The 5,540-nt window shown below is 41.0% G+C and overlaps 1 long non-coding RNA gene across 1 annotated transcript; it reads right to left on the bottom strand.

The window, feature by feature from the left end:
* Positions 1-3,012: 3,012 nt before the first annotated feature.
* LOC129627252 (uncharacterized) lies at positions 3,013-3,930 on the bottom strand. Its single transcript, XR_008702509.1, has 2 exons — positions 3,823-3,930; positions 3,013-3,204 (listed from the first exon to the last, which is right to left on the bottom strand). It is a non-coding gene; the product is annotated as an uncharacterized LOC129627252 (long non-coding RNA).
* Positions 3,931-5,540: the final 1,610 nt, after the last annotated feature.

Raw genomic sequence — 5,540 nt, 5'->3', positions numbered from 1 at the left:
TACTGGTGGGCCATTACCTTCCACCCAGAGAAGAGCCAGCATGCCTCCAGGGGAATTCTCTCAATCCTCCTGCTCTGCATCTACATTCATTTTCCTGCTGCATACAATTGGTGAGGCTCTCCCAGGAAAGAACTGGTAGATGGGCACAGCTCAACAGGCAACTGTGTCGCCTAGGAATCTGAACCCCTCATGCCAACCCATACATGGCCACTAAAAGTTTACGAGCAGTTCACCTGGTTTTCTCATTACCCCCCTCTCCGATGGAAAACAATTTCTGGTACTACAAGAATGAAAGCAGCCACGGGATAACTCTTCTCCTAAGAATAGATTATCTCTTCCTAAGATTTAGTTCATTTCAGTGTTTTTGCATCTTCATCTTTCTGTCAGGCTTTCAATTATTATGACATGTAGCTTATCGGACTTGTACTCATTGGAAGGATGAGTGTGACAGTCTTTGGCAACTTTCTACATCCTAATCAGAAATGAAATGCTAGTTTTTCCACGTTGGAAGTCTTTAGAGCAAGATCTTTCCTAAAGATTTTGAGAAGCATAGGCTTTCCGCTCCCCTCTGCATACCTTCTCTGGTTAAATGCTGCAGAATCAGTTCTGACCCTCAATTCCATGTTTGCAACCAAAACTTTTGCATTAGGAGCAAAGAAAATGGGACTCAAGGCAACTATTATTGTTGTTATTACTTACCTACTTACTTTACTTTTTGCTGGGAGTACTACTTACTGTTAGCCAAGCAGTCATCCTGAGCTGAACTAACAAAATCTTCATGTTATGATGATGTTTTCATATAGATCTAGGGTCTGGCTTTTCTCTCTGTACATAATTCTGATGGAAGGTATTTGGGTCCATGTCCCTTTTTACTCTTTTCTGTTAAATTGCTATTTATTCTCTTAAACGCATATCTTCAATGCCAACAAAGTCTCCTTTGAGGTATGCTAAATGCCTCTCCAACACATCTACCTTTGTTGTATTGTTAGTGTGATTCTTACTGCCTTACACTATGCACATAATGCTAAAAGAAAGATGGTACCTCCTTCTTAAAAGTGCCAATGCATGATTTAGAACTGGGTCTCAATGACCTGACAGGCACACAACTACCCTTGAGTTATGACAAAGGGTGGGGTCAGCATCATATAAATGATAGGACCTAAGAAGGAAGAGGGCTGGGTTCCCTTAAAAGCAAAACAGGCTGATACTGGAAGACAACAGCAGCAGCTGCCAAGGAGGATGGCAGTTAAAATACTTTCATTAAAATGTAATTGATGTGGATATTACCAGAAGGATGAAGACCATATATGAGAAGGAAGCTTTGTCTTAACTTCTTATTTCAACCTAAAGACAAGACATAAGGCACATGTTACCTAGAAAAGAAAAATCTTCAGCGTGCAAAAAGAGGGCATCATTCAGTTCAGTTCAGTTCAGTCGCTCAGTTGTGTTCAACTCTTTGCAACCCCATGGACAGCAGCACGCCAGGCCTCCCTGTCCATAGCCAATTTCCGGAGTTTACTCAGACTCATGTCCATTAAGTTGGGGATGCCATCTAACCATCTCATCCTCTGCTGTCCCCTTCTCCTCATGCCCTCAATCTTCCCCAGCATCAGGGTCTTTTCAAATGAGTCAGTTCTTCACATCAGGTGGCCAAAGTATTGGAATTTCAGCTTCAGCATCAGTCCTGCCAATGAATATTCAGGACTGATCTCCTAATCAGGATGGACTGGTTGGATCTTGTTGCAGTCCAAGGGACTCTCAAGAGTCTTCTCCAACACCACAGTTCAAAACTATCAATTCTTGGGCGCTCAGATTTATTTATAGTCCAACTCTCACACCCATACATGACTACTGGAAAAACCACAGCTTTGACTAGACAGACTTTTGTTGGCAAAGGAATGTCTCTGCTTTTTAATATGCTGTCTAGGCTGGTCATAACTTTTCTTCCAAGGAGTAAGTGCCTTTTAATTTCATGGCTGCAGTCACCATCTGCAGTGATTTTGGAGCCCAAAAAAATAAAGTCTGACACTGTTTCCCCATCTACTTGCCATGAAGTGATGGGACCAGATGCCATGATCTTAGTGTTCTGAAAGCTGAGTTTTAAGCCAACTTTTTCACTCTCCTCTTTCACTTTTATCATATTAGCAACAAGAGGGCTAATACCAATAAATTTGTCCCTCCAGAAGAATAATATTCAATTCTTTTTCTGAGCACTGAAGATTACCCTTTATTACTTTTGCCTCCATGGACTCCATTTTAATAAACATTTTAGCTGCCAAACTGCAATTATTATGATTTTTTCTACATAGCTTTTTATTGGGTTAATTTAAATTTCCCTTCAGTAGCCATTATCATATATTGAAATTATCTGTGAATATGTAGCACATGGCTTTAAAATGTTTATAACATTTGACTTGTCAATTTTTGTCTACGCTTTATCCTAAGATAATGGTCATGGGTATGAACAAAGATTTATCTTAAGAATATTTACCACAGCATACACCACATTGATCAAATGATGATTACAATACTTACACATAATTGTAAGAAAATTAATACCTAAATATCCAATAGTTAGGAATTAGGTTAAAAAAAAAGTGGAATAGTCATACAAGGGAGTTCTGTGTATTCATTACATTCTGACTCTTCAAGATGATTGAATGTGTGGAAATATGTTCACTATATATTAACTTTTTTAAAGCATCTTATAAAACAATATGTGTATATGGACCTTTGGGGAGCAGTTAAAATAGCCCCTAAGTCCCCGTCTTCATAGTTTAACTTTTCTCTTAAATCCTAAGATGTAATGATCTGGTCCTATCTGATTAAAGACACATTTTAAGTTTATTTCTTAAGTAGATTTAGCCAAGGAAAGCAGGTTATTTGCAGTTCAGTTTGGAAGAAAAATCCAAACTTGGCAAATACTTTATATTTTGGCAAGAGCATGTTTTCTTTCTTAACACAATTGAAGCCACCAAGAAAAAAACAATAATATTTGGCACCCGAACTTCATTTTCGTCTTGAGCTACCACAACTATACTTTATTAAATGAGAATAAAAAACAGACCATTCCTCAAAGTTCAGCCAGGACATCAAAACTTGAGTCTGCACAATTTCCGCTGATAGACTGCCCATTCCTGAATGCTAGGAGGATTTCATGATGATAGACACCAAGACATGATTGCAGTTGAAAACAAGAGGTGCCTGTGGGAGTAGAAAAGCCAGTTCATCAATATTAACACCCTAAACATTAAACTAAGACTGTTTACTCTTTAATAGGCTTAGATTCTAAGACAGAGAAAGATTCCTAAAAAAAGCCATTTTGCAAAAATATTGAGTATTAATAATAGCTAAGAGTTATATACATTTTTTTGTTGTTGTTTAGTCGCCAAGTCATGTCCGACTCTTTTGCGACCCCATGGACTATAGCCCAGAGGCTTCTCTGTCCATGGGATTTCCCAGGTAAGAAGACTGGAGTGGGTTGCCATTTCTTTTTCTAGGGGATCTTCCCAACCTAGAGATGGAAGAAGCTGTGTCTTCTGCACTGGCAGGCTGATTCTTTACCACTGAGCCACCAGGGAAGCCCACGAGTCACATACTTATTATATACCATGTGCTGTTTTAAGAATGTTTTATTGATTAACGTATTTAGTCCCCTTGAAAGCCCTATAAGGTATAGAGTAGTATTCTAAGGAAACTGAGGGAGAGAGGAAAGATCACTGAACTACCAAGAGACAGAATCAGGATTCAGACCCAGGTGTGAAACTGTGACTTTACGTAGGACACTTGGGCAGTTAAGTGAAATCAAAAGCAAATAAAAACCTTGCATCCACTGCATAGGGTATATGTCTTCTTGCTATCCTCCAAGGCACAGTTGAGCCTCAAACAGTAGGCATCATAGCCTAATTTGTTTCCGCTACATTCTGAGTTCCTGCAAATCAGATTCAGTAAGCATTAGAGGAGACCAGTGCAGAATGACGCAGGTATCCACAATAACTTCTGGTTTTCCTTTGTCATGGGTAGACTTGGTGTAAATGCTCAGACCATAAATCAACACCAGCTCCTACTTGTAAAGCAGGTGTGCTCGAGATATTTCTGCACACCATGGCATTTGTTGAAACACCTGTGATGCTGGGTTGGCCAGAACCTAAGAGGGACTTCTTCAAAAGCCTTCTTGTTTGTCCTCACACGTGGGAGCGATTCTAGCACCAGCCACACCGTGTGGCGCGATTTCACGAGCAGCACTGTCACAAACACGTTCCCGTTTGGAAGCCGGGACTTGGCCGGCTCGTTTCTGAGCATCCTCAGAAGACTTGCCTTAGACTTGCCTGGTCCAACTTCACCCTGACTTCTTGACTGGGGCAAAGAGTAGGACTTTTTCCATCTTTATTCTCTCGGATGCACCTAGAACAGTGTTCTGTATATAAGAGTTGTTCAGAAAATATTTGTCTATTAATATTCTGAAGTCATCACGTTAGCCACCAATCAGATGGACAAACTGAAATACAGAACATAAAACCTCACTGATGTCTTAAATCAACACCCCATGTACAATCTGGAACTTGCTACCCTGCAAATACATGGAATTGGTAACTGATATCCTTTCTCTAAAACATGTCCAAAGAAAGAGGGCTGAAGGGAAGGAATAGACACAGAGAGGAAGGAGCACAGAGCAGAATGAGGATGAGGATCACTGTTGTCATAAAAGCCTCACTACAGTGGTCTTGAACCAGGGAGCTGCATTCACACCTGGAACCATTTATAAACTCTTTTGAGAAATGCCAGCCTAATAAATGCTTTGTCAGCCAGAAATTCATGACCTTTTCATAGCAGCTGAAACCAAAGGGGGTAATGGGCACAGCTGTCAGGCTCCAGATGCTCTGGGGCCAGGCCCTGCCACGTTGTCCCCAAGTCCATGTGGAGGAATGCTGAGAACTGGGCATATCATCACTGTTCACCCTGGCCGGCTTCCAGCAGTACCAGCTGCATCTGGACGGGGAGACGGCTGCTGCTGGCAGGACCATGTTCCCCAGGAGGCTGGGCACTGGGCTGCAGCCAGGCTGTGAGAGTTGGACCTCCACCCAGTGCACGTGGTCCAACCTCATGTTCCAATCTCCCCCAGAATCTCCACCACACTTTGTGTTCCCTGGCGCAGCAAATCCTCCTTAGAACTGACATCTTTCTGTAGTCGACAGAAAAGATGGAAGGAAAACCACACAGATGAAAAGTCATGTCATTTATTAATAATGTCTCTTTTTTTTCTTCCATAAATTGGAAGGAAAAAGTCTTTGGTGACACTCTCTATAAAACAAACTATCTCAGATGGGAAAACCCAGACATAAAGTTACACAGGTCAGTGAAGTAAATCAAGATCTATGGCTTTGTATTTTCTCGCAGGCTCTCTCAATGCACACACTTCAGGGCTTAATTGCACTAGTTCAATAACAGTCTATAACAAATGGGGAAAACACTACAGCAAAGACCTGTGATGTTACTAAAAAACATTGGCAACATATTAGAAAACTGTCCCAAAGGTACAT

This window comes from Bubalus kerabau, chromosome 14 (genome assembly GCF_029407905.1).
Source record: "Bubalus kerabau isolate K-KA32 ecotype Philippines breed swamp buffalo chromosome 14, PCC_UOA_SB_1v2, whole genome shotgun sequence".
Lineage (NCBI taxonomy): Eukaryota > Metazoa > Chordata > Mammalia > Artiodactyla > Bovidae > Bubalus > Bubalus kerabau.
The sequence above is the reverse complement of the archived record's forward strand: the minus strand, read 5'-3'. Positions and strand labels throughout refer to the sequence as shown.